This window comes from Microcebus murinus, chromosome 10, assembly GCF_040939455.1.
Source record: "Microcebus murinus isolate Inina chromosome 10, M.murinus_Inina_mat1.0, whole genome shotgun sequence".
NCBI lineage: Eukaryota > Metazoa > Chordata > Mammalia > Primates > Cheirogaleidae > Microcebus > Microcebus murinus.
The window spans coordinates 8,209,538-8,230,398 of NC_134113.1; the positions used below are offsets into that span (position 1 = coordinate 8,209,538).

The 20,861-nt window shown below is 38.5% G+C and overlaps 1 protein-coding gene and 1 pseudogene across 2 annotated transcripts in view; one reads left to right on the forward strand and one right to left on the reverse strand.

Moving 5' to 3' along the window:
- MRTFA (myocardin related transcription factor A) overlaps positions 1 to 20,861 on the forward strand; it is a 204,538-nt gene that overhangs the window by 41,498 nt on the left and 142,179 nt on the right. The gene's annotated exons all lie outside the window — the stretch shown is intronic.
- On the reverse strand, positions 10,566 to 11,544 carry LOC105858499 (large ribosomal subunit protein uL18 pseudogene; annotated as a pseudogene).

Here is a 20,861-nt window from a genome sequence, read left to right on the forward strand (position 1 = left end):
CGGTCCCCCAACTAGGAATCCTGTGAACTTGTACATGGGATTCTGTGGATTGATGTCAATCTTTAGACTCTTGCTACACTTATACTTAGAACAGCATAGGTTCTTGAGAGTTGCTTTGTCTCAGTCACAAAGAAGAAGCTTTAATATATAGCTTCAAGGAAAACCAGTTGACCTACTTCCTATAGCAGAAGGGACATGGCCTTGTAATTGACACTGCTGAAGTAAAGGAGTAGGAGAGGGAAAATTGAAAGTTTAACTTCTGCAAATGAATCCCTTCATCATTACCTGGTGGCTTGAATTTTCTGGGTCTGATCTGGGTGGTCAGTCAGGAAATTATCTTCTTTCTATTGTTTTACTTTTATTAATTTATTGAGGTAATAATAAACAGGAGCTACTTCATGGAGATACTGTACTGTAAGAATTAATGGAAAGGAAAGAAAGGAACTAACATTAGATGCCTACTGGGGGTTAGGCATGGTACTGTAAACTTTCACATATGTTCTTTTATTGAAATATATCAAGTTCATTGATACTTGTTTTTCAAGTCTAAGTGGATATTATGACTATCAGTATCTTAAACTGTTTTGACTTTTAGTATAGCCATTTAGAGGAAATAGAATTCTTTATTGATTTATGTTATTTCATTTATGTCTAGTAGAATATTGTTTTATGGAGGAGGAGAGAAAATACCTACATGAGTTAGTAAAGTTTTTATGTCTGGGCTCACTACTGATTTAGCAAAACGCAGAGAGGAGACCAGCAGGTCTGAGATTAGAGACACCTATGCTGTTTTGGGAAGTTGAGACCCAGGGTTTGCTGAAGTTGGCACAGGGGAGGTAGAGTAGGTTAATATTTTCAGAGCTAAAAGCAGATGTGAATTGGGGTTGTTTATAGGTGCAGTTTTGCTTGATCTCTGCTTGCATATACAAATAGAGTAAATAAAATACAGTATTACTGTTTTGGGAAACTTCTGCAAAAGTCCCTGAACCAGTGCAAATTAATCTTCTCTAAAAATACCAAAAAATTCCCCGTTTGGGTGTTTCAGCTGGCTAAGGGAATTGACCGTTGTCATTGTGCTTGCAAAGAAGTTACCACATATTCTTTTAAAACAATTATAAATTTTGTTTTTGTTTTCTCTTGAAATTCTTGTCTCATTGGAGCTACCATGTCTATGTCTCTCAAGCATGTGGAATAAACAGAATAAATTGTTCAACTCTCTCCTAGGTGATGCGGAATTAAGCTGAAGTGTTCCTTCTCATTCATTTAGGGTTTCCAAATCTATTGTTTTTCTACTCTTAAAATAGTCAGCTTTCATTGTGGTCTGAGAAAGGTCTATGGAGAGTTACCTGGAGTTACTATACTGTCCTTTCAAGGGCTGCAATGGACACATTGACATTTCTTAATCTATGAAAATTTTCATTATTATTTTCCTGTCTATTAAATGAATTACTGTACTTTTCCTCTTGACTACTTCCCTTCTATAGTTTAGTCAGAGAGACCTTAATATAATTTTTCCTTCTCGCTTTGGTGAACAAACACCACTTTTTAAAAGCCAAAAGATTTATACGATCTAAAGAAAAATCAGAGTATTAAAAAAAAGCTTTATTGAGGTATAATTTACATACTACAAAATTAACCTGTTTGAAGTGTACAGTTCAATGATGTTTAATAAATTTGTGGATGTGAGCAACCCTTATACTACTTCAGTGTTACATTTCCAACACCCCAAAAAGAGCCCTTGTAAACACTTTTTAACTTCCTTTAAAGTCATCCACAAATTTTATTAAGTTCTGCATCAAATTTAATCATCTTCCTGCTACAGAGTTTTCCACCACTCTGCTTATTGCATGTCTTCTTTCCCCCTCTTATTTATATATTTTTTTCTTATTGCTGGTCAGACATACCACTCTTTTGTCATTTTTATCCCATTCTCTCTATATATTAGATGGCCAATTAATTTCTTTCTAAAAGGTGTAATCTTGAAAAGAGGGAATTTAGCTTTTATTCAAAGTGATTTTTTTTTTCCTTGAAAGATGTCATTCTATAATGCCTCAGAGGGCTTCTCAATAGAGCTCTTGTTATTTTATTTTATTTTTTTTTATTTATTTATTTTTTTTGAGACAGAGTCTCGCTTAATTGCCCAGGCTAGAGTGAGTGCCGTGGCGTCAGCCTTGTTCACAGCAACCTCAAACTCCTGGGCTCAAGCAATCCTCCTGCCTCAGCCTCCCCAGTAGCTGGGACTACAGGCATGCGCCACCATGCCCGGCTAATTTTTTCTATATATATCAGATGGCCAATTAATTTCTTTCTATTTATAGTAGAGACGGGGTCTCACTCTTGCTCAGGCTGGTTTCGAACTCCTGACCTCGAGCGATTCGCCCGCCTCGGCCTCCCAAAGTGCTGGGATTACAGGCATGAGCCACCGCGCCCGGCGGAGCTCTTGTTATTATTCCTGGTTTTTCCTATTCATTTTTTTAAAGGAAATAATTTATCTAGTTTTTTTGTGTGTGCATTCATACTAAGTGTTTGCTAATTTGGATAATTCTGCTCTGTGCTAAATATTCAGATGGTCAGTACAAGGTAAATGAATGTTATAGTACACCTGAGCTTTTTAGAGGCCCATGATTTTAGTTTGTTCTGCTAATGATGATATTAAATGTCATCATTTGGTTAAGTTCCTGTCTGCCAGATTTATCCATTGTAAGCTTTTTCCCTTTGTAATTCATAATCCATAGGGTCATACAAATTATTTCCTTTTGATATCACTTATACAGACGTACCATGAACTATTACAATGGAAATACCTCCTCTTAGTGCAGCGAACTGTAAACTGGCTTAACAGTGAGTAGTATTTGGAAGGCAATACATAAAAAATGGAGTTCAGAGTTCATTTGAGTTCCTTATAATGTGAACTTTTTCTTTTCTTTTTTTTTTTTTTTTTTTGAGACAGAGTCTCGCTTTGTTGCCCAGGCTAGAGTGAGTGCCGTGACATCAGCCTATCTCACAGCAACCTCAAACTCCTGGGCTCAAGCAATCTTTCTGCCTCAGCCTCCCGAGTGTCTGGGATTATCTATAGTCATGCGCCACCATGCCCAGCTAATTTTTTCTGTATATATTAGTTGGCCAATTAATTTCTTTCTATTTATAGTAGAGACGGGGTCTCACTCTTGCTCAGGCTGGTTTCGAACTCCTTACCTCAAGCAATCCGCCCACCTTGGCCTCCCAGAGTGCTAGGATTACAGGCGTGAGCCACCGTGCTCAGCCTAATGTGAACTTTTAAGTGCAGAGTTTAAATACAGTTGCTTAAGAGCGTTGGGATGCAAATCTCGTTTTTCTTGGGTCATAAGGAATGTTTGCTGATAACCTTTTCATAGTTGTACTTAAGTCTAGATTCAAATTTTTTATAGATTTCAAACAAGTTCCTTCCTGCTTTTAAAATTCATTCCTCTAGTCTTTTCATGTCTGCCTTGGAACAGTACAGCTCTTGGTGAGGGGTCTGGAGTTATTTGGGTTTGAACCCTGGATTGGCAGTTATTTAACCTCTTTATACCTTGTGTTCTCCTTTGTAAAATAGAAATATTAAAAATACCTCAAAACTTTGCTATAAGGATTAAATAGGCATTTACCACTGTTTCTGGTTACAGATATTCAGTAAGTGTTTTTTTTTTTTTTTTTTTTTTTGAGACAGAGTCTCGCTTTGTTGTCCAGGCTAGAGTGAGTGCCCAGGCTAGAGTGAGTGCCGTGGCATCAGCCTAGCTCACAGCAACCTCAAACTCCTGGGCTCAAGCAATCCTACTGCCTCAGCCTCCCGATTAGCTGGGACTACAGGCATGCACCACCGTGCCCAGCTAATTTTTTTCTATATATTAGTTGGCCAATTAATTTCTTTCTATTTATAGTAGAGACGGGGTCTCGCTCTTGGTCAGGATGGTTTCGAACTCCTGACCTCGAGCAATCCGCCTGCCCCAGCCTCCCATAGTGCTAGGATTACAGGCGTGAGCCACCGCGCCTGGCTCTCAGTAAGTGTTTTATATATTCTTCTCAATCTGATAAAACTTTTCTTGTAATACTTAGTGATATTTTCTTTAATTCTGTACATATACCTGTATACATAAACATATAAATGTATCTGTAGACTTTGTTAAAGGAAATAATCTCAGACATTTCTTCTGCAATTATCTCTGTTCTATCCTTTCTTTGTGAAACTTGGGGGAGTGGTGTAGATTCACTTTTTTTTTTTTTGAGACAGAGTCTCACTCTGTTGCCTGGGCTAGAGTGCTGTTGCATCACCCTAGCTCACAACAACCTCCAACTCCTGGGCTCAAGCAATCCTCCTGCCTCAGCCTTCCCATTAGCTGGGACTACAGGCATGCGCCCCTGTGCCTGGCTGATTTTTTCTATATACATTAGTTGACCAATTAATTTCTTTCTATTTATAGTAGAGACAGGGTCTCGCTCTTGCTCAGGCTGGTTTCAAACTCCTGACCTGGAGCAATCCGCCCGCCTCGGCCTCCCAGAGTACTAGGATTACAGGCGTGAGCCACCGCGCCTGGCCTAGATTCACTTTTAACTTATAATACTTGTAGAGTCCATTTGTTAACCTTTTTTTTAAACCTTGAAATGTCTATATTTGCTGCATACTACTTTGAAAATAACACCTAGAGGCTGCCTAATGCTATGAAAAAAATGGTAAGTATTCTTTCTACTTCGACTATATGATCTTAATGTGTACTTTGGAAATGGTTAAATTCAAGGTATTTGTTAGCTGCCTTACATCTCTGACCTGAATTGGAGGCCACTAGTTCATTAAGTGGTGAGCAGTTGAACCAAGGAGCGTTATCAGCTAAGCTTTTTAGTGGTTCATTGGGAACGGTACCTCCAGAGAGTATTTGAAAAAGTATGGGGCATTTTTGGTTGTTTGTGCATGGGAGATGCACCGCTGGCATTTGGTAGCAAGGACCAGGGATAATAGTCCAAAACATAGAATTGTCCACCTAAAATGCCAGTAGCATTGCTGTTGAGAAATAGAGCTAAAGACTTGATAAATTGGTAGTAATGTTTTATTATCTTAGCTATTAAAAAAGTTATAGATTGGCCGGGCGCGGTGGCTCACACCTGTAATCCTAGCTCTCTGGGAGGCCGAGCCGGGCGGATCGTTTGAGTTCAGGAGTTCGAAACCAACCTGAGCAAGAGCGAGACCCCGTCTCTACCATAAATAGAAAGAAATTAATTGGCCAACTAATATATACAGAAAAAAATTAGCCGGGCATGGTGGCACATGCCTGTAGTCCCCCTACTCGGGAGGCTGAGGCAGTAGGATTGCTTGAGCCCAGGAGTTTGAGGTTGCTGTGAGCTAGGCTGATGCCATGGCACTCACTCTAGCCTGGGCAACAAAGCGAGACTCTGTCTCAAAAAAAAAAAAAAAAAAAAAGTTATAGATTAATGCAGAAAGTTTTTTATAAGAATCTTTCAGAGCTGTAGTATATAATCTCTGAATTCTTCAAGAGGAATTAGGCCATATTTTCTTATTTGGGACAGTAAGTAATTTTCCAAATATTCTGATGGCATTTGTCGTTATGAATGTGTTTTGGTGGTGTTTAATTTCTAAAATTAGGAGTTGAATGGCTAGGATTGTTTAGTGGTTAAAGAAAATTGACATATTCTTTTCATAATCTGTGTATCTTCATGGTTGACAATAATAACATAATTTGTGCCTAGCATTCCAGTGATTCCTGAATATTGCTTGTACTGTTCTTTCTCTTTTTAAAAAAGTGAATAATGTATTTATTTGGGAGATCAATAAGATTTTATTAGGCATGTAATTAAACTTATAACTTCTTTCACTTGAAAGATAACAAAGTCCTAATGTAAGACTTTTTTTTTTTTTTTTTTTTTGAGACAGAGTCTCGCTTTCTTGCCTAGGCTAGAATGAGTGCCGTGGTGTCAGCCTAGCTCACAGCAACCTCAAACTCCTGGACTCAAGCGATCCTCCTGCCTCAGCTTCCCGAGTAGCTGGGACTACAGGCATGAGCCACCATGCCCGGCTGATTTTTATATTATATATATTAGTTGGCGAGTTAATTTCTTTCTATTTTTTTTATGGTAGAGACAGGGTCTCGCTCAGGCTGGTTTTGAACTCCTGACCTTGAGCAATCCGCCCGCCTTGGCCTCCCAGAGTGCTAGGATTACAGGCGTGAGCCACCGCCCGGCCAAAGTCCTAATGTAAGACTTTGATAAAGATTTTTGGGAAGATAGGTATTCTCAGCTTCCACCTATCATTTTATCAATCTCTAGGGCAATGTTTCTCAAACATTTTTGGCTGTGACTCATAGTTCAAGATATATTTTACATCAGAATCCAGTACACACCTAAGTATGTATATATATCTAAAGCAAAAGTTTCATGCAATAACTTAGCCTTATTACGTGTGGTACAATCTGATAGTTTCCATTTTATTCCATTTTATTTAATTGCCAATTTTTGACCTTGGCCTGCTTGATTAAGTGACTAGTGTATTGTGAATTGTAATTTAAAAAATACCACTTTTGAATATATGTTGATGAAATTCTAACTCAAGCTTTAAAACATATCCCAAGTCTGCTTTCTTACTATCTGTCCACCTAGTACCTTGGCTAAGCCACCTGTATCTTCTCTCAGATTTCTCCAATAACCTCTTAATTGCACTCCCTACTTCGTTTCATGCCTTGCCACTACCTAGCTCTGTTGTTCTTTTAGCTGTCTAATGCTTTTAAAATGTTACTCTGGTCATATCATCCCCACTATTACTTTTTTTCCCCCAGTTTTTAAAAATGTGGTACACATAAAATTTATCATCTTAATCATTTTTAAGTGTATTAAGTGTATTTAAGTACATTCATAATGTTTTGCAACTATCACCACCATTCATTTCCATAACACATCTTATAAAACTAAAACTCTTTACCCTTTAAATAGTAACTCTCCACTCCCTTCTACTCCACCACTTCCTGAAAACTATCATTCTACTTTGTCTCTGTGATTTTGACTACTCTAGGTACCTCATATAAGTGGAATCATATAATATTTTTTCCTTTTTGTTATAAATCTAGTCTATGTGATTAAAAACAGTTATATAATGTTTTAATAAAAATTAAAAAAAAGTCAAAGGTAGTAATCATTAACCTCAGGTATATCTGGAACAGGTTTACACTATGGAACCAACCCTCTTGCTCAGCAATATTGAGGCCTAAATAGTATTGTTTCCTGTTTTGCGGTCCTCACAGTCCTGCTGTATTCACCTTTCATTCTAGTACATTGCCTGGCCAATTTTATTCATTCACTCTTCCCTTCAGATTGGCAGAAGCTATAGTTGCTCTGGATTTTGCTGTTGTTGTATTTTTGTTTTTTGATAAATGGATATGAGAAGAGACTTGGCATTTTAAAAGATAAGATAATGTGCTGAACCAAACAGTCCAGGATCCTCCATACATATTTCATTATTTGTTTATAGAAAAGGCAATATGGTAGTATGGAAAGGCAGAGTTAGAAGTCAGGAGGTCTGGGTTATCTGCCAGGCTTTGCCACTAATTTGACCTTGGGCAAATTGCTTATAGTCAACTTTAGTTTCTTCATCATCTGAAATCATTGGATATTGTTTGTTCAAACCCTAAATTTCTAAATTTCTAAAATTTAGAAATTCTGCTATCTTTTTGACAAAGTTTTGAGGCAGTGGAAGAGTCTGTTTCTCTACTCTGCAATGCTGATTTTCTCCCATCTAGTGTAATCTGAATGCTTAGAAGAAGGAAAACAAATTTTAATATGTCATACTTGATTATTATAATGGAATAATTCCAGATTGTGACTATAAAATAGTCTGGACATATTTAGGTCTTTAAATATGAAATGTCTGCTTTCAAATCAAAAGTTTAGCTTATTATATCTCAAACAAGAAGCAGTACAGGGGCCGGGCTCAGTGGCTCACGCCTGTAATCCTAGCACTCTGGGAGGCCGAGGCGGGAGGATTGCTCAAGGTCAGGAGTTCTAAACCAGCCTGAGCAAGAGCGAGATCCCGTCTCTACCAAAAATAGAAAAAATTAGCCGGGCATGGTGGCACATGCCTGTAGTCAGTCCCAGCTACTTGGGAGGCTGAGGCAGGAGGATTGCTTGAGTCCAGGAGTTGGAGGTTGCCGTGAGCTAGGCTGACACCACAGCACTCTAGGGCCCCTGGCAACAGACATCACTAGGTTTTTTTGATGGGTATTCAGTTTTGGACTATATTTTATTTTATTTATTTATTTTTTTTGAGACAGAGTCTCACTTTGTTGCCCTGGCTAGAGTGAGTGCCGTGGCGTCAGCCTAGCTCACAGCAACCTCAAACTCCTGGGCTCAAGTGATCCTCCTGCCTCAGCCTCCCAAGTAGCTGGGACTACAGGCATGCACCACCATGCCCGACTAATTTTTTGTATATATATTTTTAGTTGGTCAATTAATTTCTTTCTATTTATAGTAGAGACGGGGGTCTCGCTCAGGCCGGTTTTGAACTCCTGACCTCAGCAATCCGCCCGCCTCGGCCTCCCAGAGTGCTAGGATTACAGGCGTGAGCCACCGCGCCCGGCTGGACTGTATTTTAGCACTTCATCTTTATCCAGCCATCTTACCGAATGATTGTGATTGTCACAAAGAATCCATTTTTCATCATATAACAATACAGTGTAGAAGTGGTTTGCCTTTGTGTTGTGACATCAAAGAAAGGCAAGCTTTGAGATGATTTCTTTTCTGATGCTTGTTTAATTCATGTGGTACCCATCTATCCAGCTTCTTTACCTTGCTGATTTCTTTCAAATCCAATATTATTGGAATAGTAACACCAGACCTTGCTGCTAATTCATTAGTAGGTTGAGACAGATTCACTTCCACTACAGCTTTCAGTTCCTCATTATCTACCATGGTCTTAGGTCACCCATGTGGCTTATTTTCAAGATTAAAATCACCAGAATGGAACTTCTCAAACCATTGGTGTATTGTATGTTCATCAGCCACATCCTTCCCAAATACTTCGTTGATATTTGGAGTTGTCTGTGTTGCATTGGTTCCATGATGGGACTCATAATTGAAAATAACACAATTTTTTTGACTTATCCGTAGTTTCACAAAAATTGCTCTAAAAAAATTTGAAAGATAATCATAAGCCAAACCCTATGATCGAAAGACTGAGGATGAACCTTCACAATAAAAATAAAACAAGAAGTGTCAAAGTGAAATGTCAGATATGTCAGCTGTCAAACTTAGCACTTAAGGAAATCAGACATTTCATACTTAATGTAAAGTACTATGCAGATGACAAATACTATATATACCACTATGGGGATGAAAAATGGAGATAAGATGCTTCTTCCTGCCTACTTTCTTTGAACTGCTCTGTAGTCATGATGATATGATCCACCTAGAGTCTTCTGGGCTTTGTTTTACTATGCTTTTCTTGGATTCCTTGCAGTATTTTTATATTATGTTTTTTTTTTTTGAGACAGAGTCTTGCTTTGTTGCCCAGGCTAGAGCGAGTGCCGTGGCGTCAGCCTAGCTCATAGCAACCTCAAACTCCTGGGCTCAAGTGATCCTTCTGCTTCAGCCTCCCAAGTGGCTGGGACTACAGGCTTGCGCCACCATGCCCGGCTAATTTTTTCTATATATATTTTTAGTTGGCCAATTAATTTCTTTCTGTTTATAGTAGAGACGGGGTCTTGCTCTTGCTCAGGCTGGTTTTGAACTCCTGATCTTTTTTTTTTTTTTTTTTTTTTTTTTTTTTTTGAGACAGAGTCTCACTTTGTTGTCCAGGCTAGAGTGAGTGCCGTGGCGTCAGCCTAGCTCACAGCAACCTCAAACTCCTGGGCTCCAGTGATCCTTCTGCCTCAGCCTCCCGAGTAGCTGGGACTACAGGCATGTGCCACTATGCCTGGCTAATTTTTTTATATATATATATCAGTTGGCCAATTAATTTCTTTCTGTTTATAGTAGAGACGGGGTCTCGCTCTTGCTCAGGCTGGTTTTGAACTCCTGACCTTGAGCAATCCGCCCGCCTCGGCCTCCCAAGAGCTAGGATTACAGGCGTGAGCCACAGCGCCCGGCCTTGAACTCCTGATCTTGAGCGATCCTCCCACCTCGGCCGTCCAGGGTGCTAGCATTACAGGTGTGAGCCACCACGCCCTGCCTGTATTTATTATGTTTTGTGCCTTAAGTGTACTTAATTTAGCCAGAGGTAAAGCTAGGTAATTTGTTGCTTTGAGGGTTATAAATCCATCCATCCATCCATCCTTCCTTCCCTTCCTTCCTTCCCTTCCTTCCCTTCCTTCCTTCCCTTCCTTCCCTTCCTTCCTTCCCTTCCTTCCCTTCCTTCCCTTCCTTCCTTCCCTTCCTTCCCTTCCTTCCCTTCCTTCCCTTCCTTCCCTTCCTTCCTTCCCTTCCTTCCTTCCCTTCCTTCCCTTCCTTCCTTTCCTTCCTTCCTTTCCTCCCTCCCTCTCTCCCTCCCTCCCTCCCTCCTTCCTTCCTTCCTTCCCTTTTCAATAAGTTTATTGTCTGACATTTCTCAAAAATCCTCATAAAAAATTGCAGTTTGGTTTAGCTTTCAGCAGCCCACTTCCTGAGCTCTGAGGAAGCTTGCCTTCTTTTGAGCTACCCGATCTTTCTTCTGGGCAAGGGACATTTTGGGACGGTTCCATCTCTTCTTCTTAACTTCTTTCTTAGGCTTCTTCTAATAGACTGGATTATCTCGTATAGCAGCATGGGCTTTCTTATACATCTCCTCCATGTCTGGAGTAACGTTGTTCTTTATGTATTGAGAAAACTGTTTTTTGTAAGCATCTTTATCTTCTTCCATTAGATAACGCATATAATCTGCAACATTCTGACCCATGATGTGCTTCCGATGTACTTCAGCATTAAATTCCTTGCTTTCAGAATCATAACCAGGGAATCGTTTGGTGCTGTGAGTAATAGACAAGCCTCCATCCACAGCTCCCTTCAGGGCCCCAAAAACTTTATTGCCAGTCGTAGTTCTGGCAAGGCCTGCATCCATATAGCACGTAAAAGCACCAGGCTGGCCGTCAATGCTTTCCACGTTGTATTCATCTCCTGTCACTTCCACTTGGCCTTCATAGATCTTGTCCATGCCAAACCTATTGAGAAGCCTGCGGGCCAGCAGCAGGCCAGTACAATATGCTGCAGCATAATTTGTCAGGCCAACCTTCACACCATATTTTGGTAGTTCGTGTGCATAAGCTGCACAGACTATCATATCCCCTTCTATACGGGCATATCAATCTGACAAATGATGTCTCTGTTAGTTACATGAACCTTCATTCTGTATTTGGATGTGTTGTACTTATTTTTATCCTGTATCACCAAGCGTTTCCGAGCATAGTAATCAGTTTTACCCTCTCGTCGTCTTCTGAATTTCACTTGGTATCTCTTAAAGTAGGCCTTATTCTTGACAACTTTAACAAACCCCATCCTGCTGAACAGAGACCCGCTTTTGCGGCTCCACACTGACTTGCAGGCCCAGCAGCGGTGGGGGGCGGAGGGGGGGGAAAGCTAAACTCTCCTCTTTCATCTTGAGGCAGTTTTGTAGAAGAATAGAAGGTTAAGATTACCAAAAGTATGGCTGCCTGGTTTGTGAGCTCAGCCCCTAGTCTCACATAGGGAGCTATGGTTTCATTATTACACTTTTTGTTGTTCACTGAACATTATGGCTTTTTCTCTGAGATGCTAGTGAGCTGTCCTGTGATGATATTTGCCTTCAAGTTGTTGGGAACATTGGTAGACACCTGGTAAAGTCCTATGAAAATACGCAAGATACGGCTGTGGGTTTTTTGTTTGTTTTTTGAGACTGGGTCTTGCCCTCTTGGCCCACGCTAGAGTGTAGTGGCATCATTATAGCTCACTGCAACCTCAAACTCCTGGAATCAAGCAGTTCCCCTGCCTCAGCCTCCTGAGTAGCTGGGACTACAGGCCTATGCTACCTCACCATTTCACCTGGCTAATTTTTCTATTTTTTGTAGAGATGAGGCCTCGATATGTTGCTCAGAAACTGGGCTCAAACTCCTGGCCTCAAGTGATTCTCTTGCCTCGGTCCAAAGTGCTAGGATTACAGGTGTGAGCCACTGCACCAGGCTGGGTTTTGTTTTTTAGTCAGGAAAGAGTAATAGGAATAGAGCACACAGGCTTTTCAGTTTCTTTCATTGCCCCATTTGTTAAAGGCTTTTTTGGCCGGGCGCAGTGGCTCACACCTGTAATCCTAGCACTCTGGGAGGCCGAGGCGGGCGTATTGCTCGAGGTCAGGAGTTCGAAACCAGCCTGAGCAAGAGTGAGACCCCGTCTCTACTATAAATAGAAAGAAATTAATTGGCCAACTAATTTATATAGAAAAAATTAGCCGGGCATGGTGGCGCATGCCTGTAGTCCCAGCTACTCAGGAGTCTGAGGAAGAAGGATTGCTTGAGCCCAGGAGTTTGAGGTTGCTGTGAGCTAGGCTGATGCCACGGCACTCACTCTAGCCTGGGCAACAAAGTGAGACTCTGTCTCAAAAAAAAAAGGCTTTTTTCCCCCTTTCTGTTAAAGGCTTTTTTATGTTTTGTTTTGAGATAGGGTCTTGCTGTGTTGCCCAAGCTGGTCTTGAACTCCTGGGCTCAAATGAGTATCTGGGACTACAAGTTAAAGGCTTTTTTATTTGTTTATTTTTTACCTCATTTGTCAAAAGAAATAGAACATGTACCCTAAAATTTATTGGCTGTTTCAGTCCAATGAGACTCTTACCATTGTAGTGCCTAAAGGCACTGTGTTTGGCTCACACCTGTATACTCATGGCCATACAGAAAAAAACAGTAATAAATGATTTTTTTTTGGAAATTAAAGAAAGAAAGAACAGTAGTGTGCACTCCATGTCTGTGTAACATAATGAACTGAGCTTTGGGCAAGTATAATTGTAATCTCAACAGAGCTAATGGTTTTCACATGTTAGGTAGGTTTACTCTGGTTTGTGAACAAATATTAAATAGTACCTTTTCCTAGGGAGTCAAGGTTAGACTGCTTTCCATAGTAGAGAAGGGTGTGTGTATGTGTGAGAGTTAAAAGTGTTATTCTGTGGCTGAGTTGAAGGAAGTGACTTAGAGAAGTTTTTTAGATTATAAATAAGAATAAATTTATGAATTTCTTTTAGGAAGAACATTAAAGCAACTCATAGAAATTCAGCAGTCTTTGATACATGTCATAATGCTAAAATTTGCTTATTGTTAAAGTTGGATGGTAGGCTGAGTGTGGTGGCTCATGCCTGTAATCCCAGCACTCTGGGAGGTTGAGGCAGAAGAATTGCTTGAGGCCAGGAGTTCAAGACTCACTATGTCTGGGCAACATAGTGAGACCCCTGTCTCTACAAAAAATAAAAAAATTAGCTGGTCCTGATGGCACGAGCCTATAGTTGTAGGTATCTGGGAGATTGAGGCAAGAGGATCACAGGAGCCCAGAAGTTCAAGGTTGCAGTGAAGTATGATGGAGCCACTACACTGCAGCCTGATGACAGAGTGAGACTCTGTCTGAAAATTAATTAATTAATTAAAGTTGGATGGTATAACAGATACCATGTGACCCAGCAATTCCAGTCCTAGTTTATTGATATATAACCAAGAGAATTGAAAACATATGTCAACACAAAAAGTTATACACTAATATTTGTAATAGCATTCTTCATAATAGGCAAAACATAGAAACAACCTGCATGTCTATGAACTGTTAAAATGTTGTATAGCTATACAATTGAATATTATTTGGCAATGAAAATGAATGATATACTGATACAAGCTTCAACATGGATGAACCTTGAAAACATGCTAAGTGAAAGAAGCCTGTCCTTATGACAGGTTTATAGTCTACATATTATATGATCCCATTTGTATGAAATGTCCAGAAAAGGAAAATCCATACAGATAGAAAGTAGATTTAGTGGATTGCTGGGGACTAGAAGAGAGGGGAATGCAAAGCTAACTATTAACAGGTACAGGATTTCTTTTTAGGGTAAAGAAAATGTTCTGGCATTAGATAGTGGTGATGGTTTAACAACTTTGTGAAAATACTAAAACCACTGCTTCGTATACTTAATTTTTTTTAGTTATTTTTTAGAGGTGGGGTCTCCGTTGCAAACACTAGAGTGCAGTGGCGCAGTCTTAGCTCACTGGAGCCTTGAACTGCTGGGCTCAAATTATCCTCTCACCTCAGCCTCCCAAGTAGCTAGGACCATAGGCATGTGCCACCATGCCTGGCTAATTTTTTAAAAATTTTTTGTGTACAGATAGGATCTTGCTATGTTTCCCAGGCTGGTTTCAAACTCTTGACCTCAAGTTGTCTTCCTGCTTCAGCATCCCAAAGTTGCTAGGATTATAGGCATGAGCTCTGAATTGTATACTTTAAAAGGGTGAATTTTATGATATGATTTATTGCCCAATAAACTGTCATTTGACAAGTAAGACCAAATTGTTTATCTGGGAAGATATCTACCATTTTTTGTTGAGTAGAGCTATATGAAATTCTGACACATTGGAATGCCTTGATTAAAGATACCCCTATAGCATCATTTTCCTAAAGGCTTATGCCAACTTGAAAATTGTAAATAAAGAAAAACTTTTTGTTCTATTGAAAGATTGAATTAGATGCAAAATTCTGTAGAGTCTGATGCTGTGGATGAATATAAGAAAGGAATAAGTTGCATATTTCATACATATAATGATCTAGAATTAGAAGTATCATAGAAGAGAAAGCCCGTGTATCTAATAATGTTAAACTATAAAATTGGCTCATTTTTAAATAATGGAATACTATTTTACACACTTAAATTTTGCAAGTATTATAAAGTCTAATATGACCCATTGTTAACAAGGCTGTGGGGAAAGAGAAACCCTAATACACTGCTGATGAGTGAGTAAATTAGAGCTCTATGGAAAATTTTTGGCAACATTTGTGAAGGTGAAGATGAATATATCTTATGAGCCAGTAGTTCAAGGTATATACCTGATAGGGTGAACCTTGCATTTATGCCACAGTAAACACGTTACAAGCATTTTTATTTCAATTATATTTGTAATAAGAACATTTTAGAAACTAACTATAGAGGATAAGCAAGCAGTGGCATTTATTACCTAATACAGTTGGAATGGACATATCAGGTCTACATGTGTTGACAGTGATAAATCCTGGAAGCGTTATGTTGAGAAAAAATAAAGCAAGTTACAGAAAGTTAAATTTGATACTACTTAATGATCATTTAAAACAAAACAGTACTGTGTTGTATGTGGAAAACATAAATGCTGTAACATTATTTTAAAAACTTGGATTAGAAGAAGATATATTAACTTCAACAGGATGTTTACTTCTGAAGGGGGAGAGAGGACAGTGGAATGAACACAGAAACTTCAACTTACTTGCAGTATTCTCTTTCTTAAAATCAGAAGCAAATATGGCAATATGTTACAATTGTTAACATTTGGGTTTGTTATATCATTATCATTTTACTTTTCTGTATTTTAAATAAACTCATAATTAAAAATTAAAAATACAAGTAAAAAAATCAGATGGTATAGGTTTTAAAAAATCAGTCAACTTATACATTTTTTACATGTTTTTGTATTTAACTGTCAGAGAAATGATTAATCCTAATGGTCATTAAATTATTTTTTGAAGAAGTGCAATGTATGTGGTTCGTATCTTATGTTTTTATTTTAATATCCTCACTTATCCACATTTTGATTATTTTTTCCTTGATTATAAAATGTTTGACCAACACAGTAGTGTTATGCAATAACACATTAGTGATTGGCATGATTGAATTTTTAAAGTGCATGGGTTTTTATATTTTATAGTTAGGACTAGTTTTCCTTTGTGAGAGCATCTGTGTCTTTGGTGATGGTGTGCGAATATTGCCCAACAAAGGGTTCTAGTGCTCTCTCTTCAGATGTTCTTTACACACACTTTGATTCTAAGGAAGGCTGTAAACCAGTATGGTACTGGCAGGTACTTACCACATTGTTTGATGACTTAAAAGTTTATTGTTATTAATATTATCATTTAAAATAAATATTTGCTGTTTATAACAAAGTGCAAATTACTAGGTGGAAGTATGCTTTGGAGAGCTTCCTGGGGATGAGGATTTTAAAACTAAAGAAACTGAAGAATAGAGTGAGGGGTAGATTATGAGAATTATTTTAGCGATTCATCTTAAATCTTAGAGAAATAGCACAAGATAACGCATCACAAGGCTTGGAAATTCCTTAACATTCATCTTAAGTAGCAGACTTGGCTCTGGATAGTCTTAATTAGATCAGTTTCCTGTCATTCTTTTTTTTTTTTTGAGACAGAGTCTCACTCTGTTACCCAGGCTAGAGTGCCGTGGCGTCAGCCTAGCTCACAGCAACCTCAAATTCTTGGGCTCAAGCAATCCTTCTGCCTCAGCCTCCCGAGTAGCTGGGACTACAGGCATGTGCCACCATACCCGGCTAATTTTTTCTATATATATTAGTTGGCTAGTTAATTTCTTTGTATTTTTAGTGGAGACGGGGTCTCACTCTTGCTCAGGCTGGTTTTGAATTCCTGACCTTGAGCGATCTGTCGAACTCTTGGCCTCAAGTAGTCATTCTGTGTTGGCTTCCCAGAGTGCTCAGATTATAGGCATGAGCCATGGTGCCCAGCCCTTTTCTTTCGTTCTTAGAGGTAAGGATGTTACTGCCATCTTTTCTGTTCAGTACAGAGACTATTCCTTTCCTGCATTCATTTTCTTTTTTCCCCAAGAAATTACTGCATTTTTATATTTTAGATTGGATTTCCAAATTAGACTTTCTCCCAGAGCAGTGCTTTTTGAGCTGGTGGATACGGATGGGGATAAATAGTGGTATTGAAAAGATCGTGAATTCTAAGGAGTTTTACCAGGCAATGGTTTAAAAAGATCACATTTAGATTGAACAGGGATGGTTTTCTCTATCTCTGCCCTCTCTTTTTCTACCTGGCTATTGAAGGCATATCAGAGATGTTTAGAAGTGTTGATATAAACATGTCACGTTTGGGGCCAACGTGATGGTTTATTTTATGTATTTATTTTGCTGCATTTGGTCATTGTCAACTAAAATGGTTAATGTCTGCTAAGTACACAGCATTCTTTAAAGGTGTTCTGTCTCCCATTCCAAAATGAAGTCCTTCAAATTGGAAACACTCATGTCAGGAATGTTTGGGCTTCTTAGCTGTAGTCTTCTGTTCAGTCTCATTAATGATCTTAATGGTGACAGAAAACAAACTAGTTATTCGTTATATTGGAGGTTTTTTCTAGTAGATATTTTTGTAATTTTATTTATTTTTGTTGTTGAGACAGAATCTCACTCTCTTGCCCCAAGTAGAGTGCAGTGATGTCATTGTAGCTCACTGCAACCTCAAACTCCTGGGCTCAAGTGATTCTCCTGCCTTAGCCTCCTGAGTAGCTGGGACTACAGGCATGTACCACCATGCTTTTGCTCAGGCTGGTCTCAAACTCCTGAGCTCAAGCAATCCTCCCACCTCAGCCTCCCAGAGTTCTAGGATTACAGATGTGAGCTGCCACAGCTGGCCAAAAGGTTTACTTAATATGTTCAAGGTAGTAATCTGGTGGTATGCAAAGAAAATTAGTGTAATTTCTCCAGACTCCATTTTTGGAATAATTTGAAGTTTAAGGCAAAGTCTGAACTTGAAAACATAGTGTCTCTTCTTAATGGGCTAATCTAAGGGATACCAGATTTATACCATGTTTAGAATCCCCTGCATTGTCCCTTTAAAAGGTGGAGAAAGTAAGTTTATGGTATAAATGGAAAAATTTTGAAAGATGCTAGGATTATCAACATTCACCCCAAAGTTACTGAGATTAGTAATTTATCAAAGAGCACCTGTTTTTTCTTTTTTTAAATTTAATCTATACATACTGGCAGGATGCTTTTGTAAGAATTCTACAAAAGACTATCATTTGACTATAATACATTTCAGTTAGAAAAAATTGCTTGAAAATATTTGTCAAGTTCTTACTATGTTAATGTTGTCATAAGTGTATTATAACATTCTAATATATTATGTCATTCAATCCTTACGGTTAACTCTGTGAGAGTTACTTTATACCCATGAGAATAAGTAATTAGCCTAAGGTTGTTTGACTTAGTAAGTAGTAGTGTTGGCCTTTAAAATCAGACACTTTGACTAAAATACTCATGCTGTTCAGCACAGAATAGTTGGCTGAAAAAAAGTCACCATAGATTTTTTTAATATCACTTGAATTTGTGATAGTTAAGCTATGGAGATATGCAGGCCATAAAAGCTTTTTGAATCAGAGGTATGGGACATTGTTTAGCATTTAAACCATTTCACTTTTTACTGCTATTCATCTGGACAGCAAATAAGTTTTTAAAAATTGGACTAATTTTGACAAAGATATTTTTTTCAGTTTAAAATTTACTCTAAGGCGAGTATAATATTTTTCTGAAAAATACCTGGACATATGTCAATATTTTGTATCTAAATCTAGCATTTAAATTTCATCTTGGTTGGGTGTAGTTGCTCATGGCTCTAACCCCAGCATTGTGGGAGAGGCTGAGGTGGGAGGATCATGAGGCCAGGAGCTTGAGGTTGCAGTGACCTGTGATTATACCACTGTATGCTAGCCTGGGTGACAGAGAGAGACCCTGTCTCAAAAAAAAAAAAAAAAAAAAAAAAAAACCCAGGAAACAAAACAAATATACAGTAGTCCTTCCTTATCTGTGGGGGATATGTTTCAAGACACCCATCCGGTGGTTGCCTGAAACTGTGGATAGTACTGGATTTTATATATGCAATGTTTTTTCCCGTACATACATACCTATGATAAAGTTTAATCAGCAGATGCAGCCTGTCCAATAATTTTTATATTTTTCAGTACAAACCTGTTCCTGAATCTGTAACTATCCTTTACTTGCAATAAGTGGCTTCATGTCACATGTTTGACGGGATCCCTTGCTGAATGAAGTCTTCTTATAGGCTCAGTGCTTTCTGGCATAACACGTTGCCATTAGTTGGAACATGTTTTCTGTCCATGTCATCCACTCACATGTTTAATTAATGCCTTCTCCATCTTAACTAAGTATTATTTATCATATACTATTGTTGTAACTTTTGTCATTACATGTGCAGCAGCAAAACTAGCATGACTTTACTTTTCCTTCTTTGCAATTTCATGGATAGAAGTCATCCTTACCTTAGATCTTAGCATCCTCAGCATATGATTTTTTCACTTTTCTTATTAAGTTGAGAACTTTCACATTTTCACTTAAAGGAACCACTTTATGGCTTCTCTTTAGCATATCTAGATTTCCAGCATCACTATTCTAGTGCTTTGGGGCCATCATAAAGTAAAATAAATTGACTTGAACACAAGCACTGTGATACCATGACAGTCAATCTGATAACTGAGATGTCCACTAAATCTTCGATCTCCAATCCCCAGGCTGTAGCCCAGTACTGGTCTGTGGCCTGTTAGGAAATGGACCTCGAATCATTGCCTGAGCTCTGCACCTCCCCAACCTCCGGTCCATGGAAAAATTATCTTCCATGAAATGTGTCCCTGGTGCCAGAAAGGTTGGGGACCACCACCCTAAATGACTAATGTGTGGGTGGTGTATACAATGTGGATATGCTGGACAAAGGGATAATTCATATCCTGGGCAGGACAGGGTGGGATGGCATGAGATTTCATCCCACTACTCAGAATGGCATGCAATTTAAAACTTAATGAATTGTTTATTTCTGGAATTTTCTACTTAATATTTTTAGGTGGCAGTTGACTGTGGTAACTAAAACTGCAGGCAGTGAATCCGTGGATAACAAGGGACTACTGTATTGTAACACTCTGGCTGGGATTAATGCCGATTAATTTTAATAGTATACAGCAACTTTGCTTCTATATAGCTGTTTACCCCTCCCTTGTACTGTTATTGTCACAAATTACATTTTTATGCATTGTGTGCTCATCAACACAGATTTATAATTTTTGCTTTATGCAGTTATCTTTTAAATCAGACAGGAGAAAAAAGAGAAACAAAAATACATTTATGCTGTCTTTTGTATTTACATATGTAGTTGCCTTTGTCAGTGCTGTTTATTCTTCATATGGATTTGTTACTCTCTAGTGTATTTTCATTTTAACCTGAAGGACTCTTCTAGTATTTCTCATAGGTCAGGTATGCTTGCATCAAATTCTCTCAATTTTGTTTTTCTATGAATGTCTTAATTTTTCCTTTATTTTTGAAGGATAGTTTTGATAGAATTCTTGGTTGATAGGTTTTTTTTTTCCCCAGAACTTTGAATATGTCATTCCACTGCCTTCTGGCTTCCCTGATTTCTGAGAGAAATCAGCTATTAATTGTATGGAGGATCTTATATACATAATAATTGCTTTTTTCTTTTCTTTTTTAAAAGTTTCATTGTATTTTATTTAATTTATTTTTTCAGAGTATTACAGGGGTACAAATGCTTGGTTACATAAATTGCCTTTGTATTGCCTGAGTCAGGGCTACAAGTGTGCCTATCCCCCAGACAGTGCACACTGCGTCCGTTAGGTGTGAATTTACCCATCCCCTGCTCTCCCCTCCCACCTGCCTGACACCTTATGAATGTTACTTCTCGTATACGCACATAGTGTTGATCAGTTAGTACTAATTTAATAGTTAGTACATGTGATGTTTGGTTTTCCAATGTTATGATACTTCACTTAGTAAAATGGGCTCCAGCTACATCCAAGATAATACAATAGGTAGTTCACCATTTTTTTTTATGGTTGTGTAATATACTCCATGGTGTAATATATA